The sequence below is a fragment of the Schistocerca piceifrons genome, chromosome 5 (genome assembly GCF_021461385.2).
Source record: "Schistocerca piceifrons isolate TAMUIC-IGC-003096 chromosome 5, iqSchPice1.1, whole genome shotgun sequence".
Lineage (NCBI taxonomy): Eukaryota > Metazoa > Arthropoda > Insecta > Orthoptera > Acrididae > Schistocerca > Schistocerca piceifrons.
This window is the reverse complement of record NC_060142.1, coordinates 548598695-548611274: the sequence shown is the minus strand read 5'-3', so window position 1 is coordinate 548611274 and position 12580 is coordinate 548598695. Positions and strand designations below refer to the sequence as shown.

Here is a 12580-nt window from a genome sequence, read left to right as displayed (position 1 = left end):
CACAGAAGAATAGCGCGACGGCTGGGACTTACCCCTTGCACGCTCCCCATGAGACTCACATTCCCAACTGTCCACAAATGTCTATAAGGTACATACGTATGTAGAATTGTGGACAGTTGCGAATGTGAGTCTCACGGGAACGCTATTCATCTGTGTCCCCGGTGGCTCAGATGGATAGAGCGTCCGCCATGCAAGCAGGAGATCCCGGGTTCGGGTCCCAGTCGGGGCACACATTTTCAGCAGTCCACATCGAGGTATATCAACAACACCTGTCGGCAGCTGAGGCTTTCAGTTAGTCATTATTTATTTACAGTTCGTACAAAATAGATACGTGTTTCAAAGTTTTACTGACCTTCAAAGCAATCACCAGCATTGTGAATAACCCGTTGCCAGCGATGTGGAAGTCGTAGGATACTCCCAGCAGTGCCGGTTGTGTTGACAATTCGAGCGGCGCTGCCTATTGCCCGACGAATTTGTAGCAGTTCTGAAGCGAATGCCGTGAAGTGATTCCATTAGTTTAGAAATCGAGTTGAACTCATGGAGGCTTAAGTCATGGGAGCGAAGTAGGCGGTACAGCAATTAGCAGCCCCATCAGTCAAACTAATCAGTAACAGCTTGCACTGTACGTGCTTGAGCATTTTCCTGTAAAATGATTGCCCGTATCGCACACGGCCCCGGGCTTGTGTCACATGGAGGTGGTACTGGAATAGTGACCAGTTGTACTTCCACCATGAAGGAGCAAAATGTACTATTTTCAGCACATTCGTGGGAACTCCTAAGGACTTCAAAAATAACTCATATAAAAGGAGTGTTCATGACCTTACGGGCGAGGAAACTGTAAAGCTGAAGTCAAAATCAATAATACAAGGAAACAAAATAGATCAGGTCGGCCTTCGTGGCTACTAGGATACAGCAAATTATCCTGGATGGAAAGTGGTCTATTGATACTGAATGAATATCAACTGCAGCCCGGGGGATTGTAAAAGAACCAGTGATGAGCATGTAAACAATAAAAATGTAGCGTTCAGAATTACACTACTGGCCATTAAAATTGCTACACCAAGAAGATATGCAGACGATAAACGAGTATTCATTCGACAAATATATTATACTAGAACTGACATGTGATTACATTTTCACGAAATTTGGGTGCATAGATCCTGAGAAATCAGTACCCAGAAGAACAACCTCTGGCCGTAATAACGGCCTTGATACGCCTGGGCATTGAGTCAAACAGAGCTTGGATGGCGTGTACAGGTACAGCTATCTATGCAGCTTCAACACGATACCACAGCTCATCAAGAGTAGTGACTGGCGTATTGTGACGAGCCAGTTGCTCGCCCACCATTGACCAGACCTTTCAGTTGGTGAGATATATGGAGAACGTGCTGGCCAGGGCAGCAGTCGAACATTTTCTGTATCCAGAAAGGCCCGTACAGGACCTGCAACATGAGGTCGTGCATTATCCTGCTGAAATGCAGGGTTTCGCAGGGATCGAATGAAGGGTAGAACCACGGGTCGTAACCCATCTGAAATGTAACGTCCACTGTTACAAGTGCCGCCAATGCGAACAAGAGGTGACGGAGACGTGTAATCAATGGCACCCCATACCATCACGCCGGGTGGTACGCCAGTATGGCGATGACGAACACACGCTTCCAATGTGCGTTCACCGCGATGTCGCCAAACACGGATGCGACCGTCATGATGCACCCAGGGCCATCGTTGAGTACACCATCGCAGGCGCTCCTGTATGTGATGCAGCGTCAAGGCTAACCGCAGCCATGTTCTCCGAGCTGATAGTTCATACTGTTGCAAACGTCGTCGAACTGTTCGTGCAGATGGTTGTTGTCTCGCAAACGTCCCCATCTGTTGATTCAGGGATCGAGACGTGGCTGCACGATCCGCTACAGCCATGCAGATAAGATGCCTGTCATCTCGACTGCTACTGATACGAGGCCGTTGGTATCGAACACGGCGTTCCGTATTACCCTCCTGAACCCACCGATTCCATATTCTGCTAACAGTCATTGGATCTTGACCAAAGCGAGCAGTAATGTCGCGATACGATAAACTGCAATCGCGATAGGCTACAATCCGACCTTTATCAAAGTGGGAAACGTGATGGTACGCATTTCTCCTCCTTACACGAGTCATCACAACAACGTTTCACCAGGCAACGACGGTCAACTGCCGCTTGTGTATGAGAAATCGGTTGGAAACTTTCCTCATGTCAGCATGTTGTAGGTGTCGCCACCGGCGCCAACCTTGTCTGAATGCTTTGAAAAGCTAATCATTTGCATATCACAGCATCATCTTCCTGTTGCAGCAATTTTAATGTCCAGTAGTGTAGTTGCAATGTCAGACTTTTCGCAGATGTATCCACAAGGTATATAAAAAGATACCCATATTAAGTATTTTTAAGTTTTCATGACATGAAAACACTACTGGATTCTCCTTTTGCCTTTTCCCGTTTTGCTATGGAGTGGACACTTATGAGTCGAGGCAATGTTAGTGGTAATTGGTGGTCGCATGCGCTTCCTGATACCAGCACTCCCCCAGGACAGAATCTGTGTACCCCATCTGTCTGTGTACAGAGTATGTATGCGTGTAAGCGTCGGTTTTTGAACCGCTGGCTAGAGTGTATTTGAGGTGGGACGTGGTTGCCAGTCCGGTATTTAGGTAGTTGAATGTGGGAAACTGCCTAAAAACCACACCCAGACTGGCCCATTAACAAGGTATTATCATTAAACGTCATTAACAATCAAAGTGTCCTCGGTCCCGCGTTCGAATCTCGCCGCTGCCTAAGTTTTGCATAGAAACTATCAGCAGAGGCGGCCGAAGACTTCCAGCATAAGAAGTCACCCTCATTCTGCCAACAGCCTTGTCAAAGAGGCGAATATAGGTTCAGGGCACTGTCTGCCCCTATAAGGTGGAAGGATCAGCAATGATCAACGGTATGAGAATGCAGAAGGTAATGTCAATCACTGCATTAAAGAGACATAATGTATACCCACAGGACATGTGGATAGTAGTTGAAGTATCATGATGATCTCTCCATTGGCAGAAGTTTCCGGACTTTTGCCCCATTCGGATCTCCGAGAGGGGACTATCATGGGGGAAGTGACCATGAGAAAAGATCGAATGAACTGTAGCGAAGCTACAAAATCTGAAAAGGGAAATGGTAAGGTTCAATTTAGATATAGTGGAAATCAGTTAAGTTAAATGGAAAGAAAACGAGGATTTCTGATCGGATTAATGTAGAGTATTATGAACTATGTTTGTAAAAATAATTTTGTAATTCGTGTACACATTTTTAGGGCCACTACTTCTGATGAATATATTTTTACAAATATCGAAATCATGGTGAAACAATTATTTGCAAATGGTTAGCTGGTTTTTCAACCTCTTCTTAATATCAACAGCAGCAGAAAATACTTTTAGTATAATGGGAGTAGCATTCGTTATGAATAGCAAGATAAGGCAAAGAGTGAGTTACTGTGAACAGTTCAGTGATAGGTATTCGGAGCCGAAGGTCCACTCGTGTACCCTCGATGACTGCACGACACGAAGCTTTACGCCTCGCCTGGGCCCGTCAACACCAACACTGGACTCTTGATGACTGGAAACATGTTGCCTGGTCGGACGAGTCTTGTTTCAAATTGTATGGAGCGGATGGACGTGTACGAGTGTGAAGACAATCTCAATAACCCATGGACCCTGATATCAGTAGAGGGCTATTCAAACTGTAATGGCGTGGGGAGTGTGCAATTGGAGTGATGTGGGACTCCTGATACGTCTAGATACGACTGCCAGGTGAAACGTGCGTAAGCATCCATTCATGTCCATTGTGCATTCCGATGGACTTGGGCAATTCCAGTGGGACAATGCGACACACAGCGGCTCCAGAAACACTTGTGAGTGTACACACTTCCCCTGGCCACCAAACTCGCCAGACATGAACATTATTGAGCATATCTTGGATGCCTTGCAAAGTGCTGTTCAGAGATCTCCACCCCCTTGTACCCTTATGGATTTATGGGCAGCCCTGCAGGATTCATGGTGTCAGTTCCCTCCAGCACTACTTCAGACGTTAGTCGAGTCCATGCCACGTCGTGTTGAGACATTTCTACGTGCTCGCGGGGGCCCTACACGATATTAGGCAGGTGTACCAGTTTCTTTGGCTCTTCAGTGTATCTTTCCATTCTGCAAATAAAGGTGAGATATATTTTTAAATTTTGATAAAAATATGCAACGGCACGAATAAAGATTTGCCACGGGAAAGACACGTGCGATGGCCAGATGTGGATGCCCACAACGGGATACAATCGAATTTTCTGCTACACAATCACCACCTTTCAAATACCGATGCCATCGTACATAATTTTTTCTTGATGTATCAGGCCATGGTGGCTATTGATCATCAACAACATCATTGTTTGAAGGTTCATTAACCATGAAAATAGTATACTGACTTCCACGTAGAAAGTGGTAATAATTATTAATTCAGATTTCACAAAGAAGATATGCGGTTAGATTTGTGGAAAATACAATGCTTAAACAATGCCATGAGATAAGCGATCTATCGATCTGCCTTCAAGCAGTGGGTGCACGATTTCCAAATACGTCTACCTGGAACATTTGAGGTCATTAAGTAAAAGTAATATGATAATTACAAAAGGTTCTACAATTAGTGCAGACACCAGTAATTATGGAGAAAGTGAATATTGTCCGATAAATCAGTCATATCTCATAATACAACGAGACCCTAACGTAAGTAAGCAGCCAGAAGGGGAAGCTGTTTCCAAACACGTCGTTTGTTTCTAAAACAAAAAAAAGTTAATGTAATACAGAGGTTGCTTATTTTGCATTATCCATACTAAGTTACAATTAAAATTTGCATTGGGATTACATATAAATTTTGTGATAGAGTTACTTACGGGATGATAATTTCTTCATAAAAATAGTAAAAAGGAAACGTCTTTTGTATGATATGCCCCATTGCCCCGTGAATCCTGGAAACGCAGGTTTAACAGCATCCTACTTTCAGGATTCAGTCGAAATTGGCTAAATGGAAATGTGGTGCAGCCATTTGAATTGTCTGCACCTTTTTACAAGATAAAAAAATATGATTTCAGTGCAAAATATTTAATAATTTAACGGCTTGCCTAGTTAGTCTGGAATCATTTAAATTGTAGTCCGGACGGATATTTTTATTTGTACACCAATCTGGGCACAGGATTGAGGAAAACGGACATTAAAACCCCAATCTGAACCTTCAGACTCCAGTTTAAATATTTGTTGACTACAAGGTGTTCAACAACTAGTACTTTTATACGAAGTGAAAAATAACACAGATGAAGTTCTCAGTGCGTAAAAGAACGAAAATTAATTTTTGTTTTCATATTGGAAGATAATAAAAATTTAACTTTTGCGTTTTAATGTTTATATCGTGGTCCCAAACTTTACTACGTTTTGTTACACGTCCTTCTGCTTTTATTAGTTATTTCTACCAGATGTTCACGTTTCAATTTTTACGAACACCTACATCTATACTCTGCAAACCACTGCGAAGTGCATGGCAGAGGGTACGTACCTATTATTAGGGTTTCTTTCTGTTTCATTGACGTACAGGCCGCTGGAAGAATGATTGATTGCCTATGTGCGTGTTGTAATTAGTCTATAATCTTGTTCTCACGATACTTAGGGGGGTTTGTAATATATTCCGAGATTCATCATTTAAAGACAGTTATTGAAAACTGGTTAGCAGGTTTTCTGAGGTTGGTTTAGGGCTATGGCAGAAAGACTGCAACATTAATTGATACACTTTCCAGTGGTTTTTCTTTGAGAATAAAGTGTAATTGTGTTTTGGTCCTTTTACTGAGGGGACAGATTATACACGTTCATATAATCTGCTGTTATCTCCTGCATAAATTCTTAAAGCAGCAGTATTGCTTTATCTTGTGTGCACATTTTGAAACTTCAATGCATTAAGACATATTACGTATACCATAATCAATTTTCCTGTGATTATATTGGGGTACTTACACATCATAGATCACGATCAGCATTAGCTCTGTGAAATAAAAAGTGTTGTGAACGATGTATTGTGCCCGACTTTCGAAAGTGTTTTGAACTTGTGTTTTATTTTGCACCTTTTGCGGTCAGTGTTCTGGTTACTCCCCATATTATGATACATTTCTAGACAGTACAGTCACTCTTAGCATTTTCAGGTAACCAGGTCAGAGCATCGACTATTATGTTATCCTTCCACTTATGTGCAATATTTCGTAATTTCGAAATAGTGCGATTGTAATAACGACAATTTTACTACAAACAATCCTGTCGGAGGAACATCCGCAACTGAGCATTACACTAGAGGTTGAAAATACCGCTACAGTAGTGAAGTTCTTTTATTTAACACACGACCAGTTTCGGCCTCTTATACGCCGATCTTCAGGTGTCGTGACTTGGTGCTGTGACCCCGAGCGCCGCGGTGGACTTGTACAAGACGCGGTGTGCTACTAACGAGCATAGAGCATGGACTTCATGCTGTTGATGAATATGACCTTTCACATTCTGTTAACACACAGCTGGCAAAAGCTACTGCATGTGCTTCACAAGTTCCATTGTCTTTTAAAATCTCAAATACACATGATGTAAGACCTGAACATGAATGTGAGGCTATGTCTGGATGGTGTAATATTTTTGAGTGGACTAAGGCATCCTTAATTTTATTGAATGCTGCTTTACATTCCTCTCTCCCAAACCACGGAGTATGCGTTCTTAATAACTTCGGTGGATTATCGTTGCTCTGTAGCTGCTGTGACAAATCTCCTAAAGAATGAGGTGAGACCTAGAAAAGCTTTCAGCTGTTTCCGTGTTGTTAGTGGTGGAAAATTCTTGATTGCTTTGATCTTATTCAGGTTCAGTACAATGTCTTCGGATGATATGATCTTAAAATCTGAGCTTGTCTCTTCCAAATTCTGATTTCTCTACACTAACCGTTATTCTTGACTGCAAAAAATTATGCAGCACATTTCTGTTACCTCCAACTGCTCCTCCCATATAAGTGTAGCTATTAGTGTATCATTTTCATGGAGTGTCACTTATCCAGCAAATCTGGTCCCAATACTGTAACAAAAGCTCCAGCACTAACATTTAAGCCAAGAGGAAGTAGCCTAATTTGATATAGTCAGACTCCAAAAAAAAAGAAAGGCTGTATACTTTCTGGAATTTTCTGACAATATAATCAGCTAGTAAGAGGCCCTGAGATCGATACTGGTTAAGTATCAAACTGTGAAATTTTTGGATCTGCTCTTTGAGCATCTCTGGTCTTCTTCATACTTTTTTTTCATTTGTCGTCACTCTTCTGACTGATTTCATGCGGCCCGCCACGAACTCCTCTCCTGTGCCAACCTCTTCATCTCAGAGTAGCACTGGCAACCTATGCCTTCAATTATTTGTGGGATGTATTCCGATCTCTGTCTTCCTCTACAGTTTTTACCCTCTAAAGCTCCCTAGTACCACGGAAGTCATTCCCTCTTGTCTTAGCAGATGTCCTATCATCCTGTCCCTTTTCCTTATCAGTGTTTTCCACATATTCCTTTTCTCTTCTATTCTGCGTAGAACGACCTCGTACCTTACCTTATCAGACCACCTAATTTTCAATATTCGCCTATAGCACCACATCTCAAATGCTTCGATTCTCTTCTGTTCCGGTTTTCCCATAGACCATGTTTCATTACCATACAATGCTGTACTCCAGACGTACATTCTCAGAAATTTCTTCCTCAAATTAAGGACGATATTTGATATTAGTGGACTTCTCTTGGCCAGGAATGCCTTTTTTGCCATAGCTAGTCTGCTTTTGATGTCCTTGTTCCGATCGTCATTGGTTATTTTACTGCCTAGGTAGCAGATTTCCGCAATTTCATCTATTTCGTGACCATCAGTCCTGATGTTAAGTTTGTCGCTGTTCTCATTTCTACAACTTCTCATTACCTTCGTCTTTCTTCGATTTACTCTCAGCCCCTACTGTGTACTCATTAGACTTCATTCCGTTCGGCAGATCATGTAAGTCTTCACTTTCACTCAGGATAGCAATGTCATCAGCGAATCTTATCACCGATATCCTTTCACCTTGAATTTTAATTTCACTCATCAATCTTTCTTTTATTTAAATCATTGCTTCCTCGAAGTACAGACTTAACAGTAAGAACGGAAGGCTACATCCTTGTCTTACACCCTTTTTAATACGAGCACTTCGTTCTTGGTCGTCCACTCCTATTATTCCCTCGGGGCTGTTGTACATAATGTGTATGACCCGTCTCTCCCTATAGCTTACCTCTACATTTTTCAAAATTTCGAACATCTTTCACAATTTTACATTGTCGAACGCTTTTTCCAGGTCGACAAATCCTATGAACGCGTCTTGATTTTTCTTTAGCCTTGCTTCCATTATTAACCGTAACGTCAGAATTGCCTCTCTCGTCCCTTTACTTTTTCTAAAGCCAAATTGATCGTCATCTAGAGCATTCTCAACTTTCTTTTCCCCTCTCCTGTGTATTATGCTTGTAAGCAACTTGGATGCATGAGCTGTTAAGCTGATTGTTCGATAATTCTCGCACTTGTCAGCTCTTGCCGTCTTCGGAATTGTGTGGATGGTGCTTTCCCGAAAGTCAGATGGTATGTCGCCAGACTCATACATTCTGCACACCAGCGTGAATAGTCTTCGTTGCCACTTCCCCAATGATTTTAGAAATTCTGATGGAATGTTATCTATCTCTTTGCCTTATTTGACCTTACGTCCTCCAAAGCTCTTTTAAATTCTGGTTCTAATACTGGAGTCCCTATCTCTTCTAAATAGACTACTGTTTCTTCTTCTATCACATCAGACAAATCTTACCCTGGTACAATCATTTTATTTTATCTCCCATGTGTCTGTAACTAAACACAACTGTCCATTTGGCTTGTGAACTATTAACAAGTGACTGCTATTAGGTGAAAGTGATGTTTCACTTACCGTCAAACCTAGCATTTTTCTAATTTTCTCCATCACAGCTTGACATTTCGTCCACGGAATGTGGTAAGTAGATGAGCAGTAGATTTTGTGGGGCATCACCTCCCGATTATATTGGTAACTTCTATTAACGTCAGGTTTGTCGGTAATAATGTTTTTTATTAGTAGATGCGCCCGTTAGACTTTCTGTGCAGCACTGATGCATTGTGACTAATATTTTGGTCTGAATACGGTTCATATTAGCTTTCATACCCAAGTCAGTAAAGCGTGACTGACTTGTCAAAACAGTGAGACAGTGTGTCATGGATATGTTTAGTAATCCCTTGTACGATCTTTATCCTCTTAGCCCTGCAGTTTCTGCTATTAGGAGCTTTATTTCTCAACAGATCCACAATTACTTCCTCACCATCATCTGCCAAAATCCTCCCACAAAAGAATTCTACCCCAATTATGCAGCTTGCAGTTAAGCCTTTAACAATTAGGGATGTGCATTTCATCACTCCATAACCTACATTCATTCATCTATGTTTCCCATTTCACACGACGCTATTTCAGGCCAATAGTTCCCATATCTTGCAATTCTGCACCGGCACGATGGGCGTGCATCACGTCTCACCGATTTTATCAAATGGTTCAAATGGCTCAAATTGCTCTGAGCACTATGGGACTTAACATCTGAGGTCATCAGTCCCCTAGAACGTGTTGTTGTTGTGGTCTTCAGTCCTGAGACTGGTTTGATGCAGCTCTCCGTGCTACTCTATCCTGTGCAAGCTGTTTCATCTCCCAGTACCTACTGCAACCTACATCCTTTTTTTCCATAATTACTGTTGCCTGCAATTATTGTAGAAACCTTTGTTGCCATATTAATTTAAGTATGAGGAAATTGTGCACAAATTGTGTGATGGCAGAATGACCGTCTACTTACCGCATTGTGTCGTTAATGCATTGTATTCTCCATAAATCGAAAGCGGAGATTCATCTCTTGGTCTCCCTCTACGATTTTTACCCTCCACGCTGCCCTAAAATACTAAATTGGTGATCCCTCGATGTCTCAGAACATGTGTTACCAACCGATCCCTTCTTCTAGTCACTCTCCGCAATTCTATTCAATACCTCCTCATTAGTTATGTGATCAACCCATCTAATCTTCAGCATTCTTCTGTACCCTAGAACTTTGGTTAGTTACGTTTAAGTTGTTCTAAGGACATCACACACATCCATGCCCGACGCAGGATTCGAACCTGCGACCTTAGCGGTCGCGCGGTTCCAGACTGAAGCGCCTAGAACCGCTCGGCCACACTGGCCGGCCCGATTTTGTATATATATATATATATATATATATATATATATATATATATATATATATATATATATATATATATATATATATATATATATATATAATTATATATATAAAGAGTCATAAGGTTTATCATGGCGCTTGAGTCTACCACAACAATATGGAAACTTCCATTATTACAGTGCCAGCTGACTGAATCAAATCCTCTGTCTACCCTCTGAATTCCTCTGTCACTGGATGATGACTGCTATTGGTCATTGTTTGACGACTCGTTGACTGAAAATACTATACTGACTTACATGTAAAAGTGGTAACTAATATTCATTCGGACTTCACAAAAGAATATCTGCGCTTTCGATTTATGGAGAATACAATGCATTAACGACACAATGCGGTAAGTAGACGGTCATTCTGCCATCACACAATTTGTGCACAATTTCCTCATACGTAAATTAATATGGCAACAAAGGTTTCTACAATAATTGCAGGCAACAGTAATTATGGAAAAAAATTATCTGATAAATGCGACAAAGCTAACATCACTTACCTCCTAATACAAAGAAATCTGAAACAGAAGCAGGTTATCTGATAAATGCGACAAAGCTAACATCATGTACCTCCTAATACAAAGAAATCTGAAACAGAAGCAAGTGACCAGAAGAGGGAGTCTTCTTCCTAGCACATCCATTGTTTCTCAAAATACTGAATGTAATACAGAGGCTGTTTGTTACACCTTATGTATACTGTCTGGGAGTTACAGTTAACATCTGTTTTTCAGTCTTTGATGCTACATACACATTCTGTGATATGAGAGTTCCTTATTGGTTCTTCCTGTGTAAGGGCAATAAAAAAAACTGTGTATCTCTTATATGATACGCTTAGAAGACTTCGACACCTGCATATGCTGTGCCCTCATCGCCAGACTTTGGCAGGTGTTGTACCAGTCTTAAGTGAACAGAAGAGTTTCTGACAATTTCGTGTAGCACGTAGATTTATGGTGCAGTTGGTTACAATAAATCTGTAACATGGTTCAAATGGCTCTGAGCACTATGGGACTTAACATCTATGGTCATCAGTCCCCTAGAACTTAGAACTACTTAAACCTAACTAACCTAAGGACATCACACAACACCCAGCCATCACGAGGCAGAGAAAATCCCTGACCCCGCCGGGAATCGAACCCGGGAACCCGGGCGCGGGAAGCGAGAACGCTACCGCACGACCACGAGCTGCGGGCAATCTGTAACATGAGGATGTATAGTGGGCAGAAGAGGGTGAAATGTCATTTAGTCTCCACTATGCAATAGCACAAGTCAGAATTATAAGCACAAGATGACAAACCAGCAGTACTGGTATTAGTAGATTTGTGCTATAGCGATTACTTCAACCATCATCAGTCGGCAGTACTGCTGGCCCCTGTTTTGATCAGAACTGAGATAGAATCTTCCTACACGTAGGTCAAGCGCCTGAACATAGCGTAGTAAAACGTTGAAACTCTTAGCCAAATAAGTTTAGAAACGAAGGTTTAATTTTACGCCTTGTATCGAAAACCCGTGTCCCGCAACCATCTCTGTAGAGATGGACATACAAGGACATTCTAGTGGGTTTACCGACAGTGACGAACGTTGCCTTACGGTGCCTACAAAGCAATTTGTACCATACCTGTGCAGGAGGTCGGTGAACGGAGGGACTACTAAACTGCGGCTATCTCCGTCACGAATGGTTGCTACGCGGAAGGGGCTGTGCAATTCAACATCTGATATTAGATTTTGTGAATTCAAATTCATTTATACCATATTAAATTGTACAGTCATGAAGCAGATATCAACGCCTAAAACCAGCAGTAATTATGTGTTAAAAGTTTTGAGGAATTTGGCTTAATTCAGGTAGTAATTCTGTGTAACAATGCTTAAAAGTTAATTTAAATACATTTTTGTATTACAACTTTGATTACAAGAAAGAAAAAAAAGATGTTTCCGCCCGGGATCGAACCGGGGACCTTCCGCGTGTTAGGCGGATGTGATAACCACTACACCACGGAAACAAGTGACTGTTCAATGCTCTACTTGCATATTTATAAAGCCGACACGGTAGCTCAGCGTGTTCGGCCAGAGAGCCGGTTGGTCTCTGTAATAAAAAAACTGAGTGGAAGGATCACCCACCGAACTTGAACAGGATGTGTGCTTTTTCTACTTCAGAGAGTAGTGTTTGAAATTTATAAGCTAATGTACAGAACTTATGTGACATTGAGATTGTGT

General features: G+C 41.6%; 1 non-coding gene across 1 annotated transcript; it reads right to left on the bottom strand.

Moving 5' to 3' along the window:
* Positions 1-12293: 12293 nt before the first annotated feature.
* On the bottom strand, positions 12294-12366 carry Trnav-aac. Its single transcript has one exon. It is a non-coding gene; the product is annotated as a tRNA-Val (tRNA).
* Between the last annotated feature and the right edge of the window lie 214 nt (positions 12367-12580).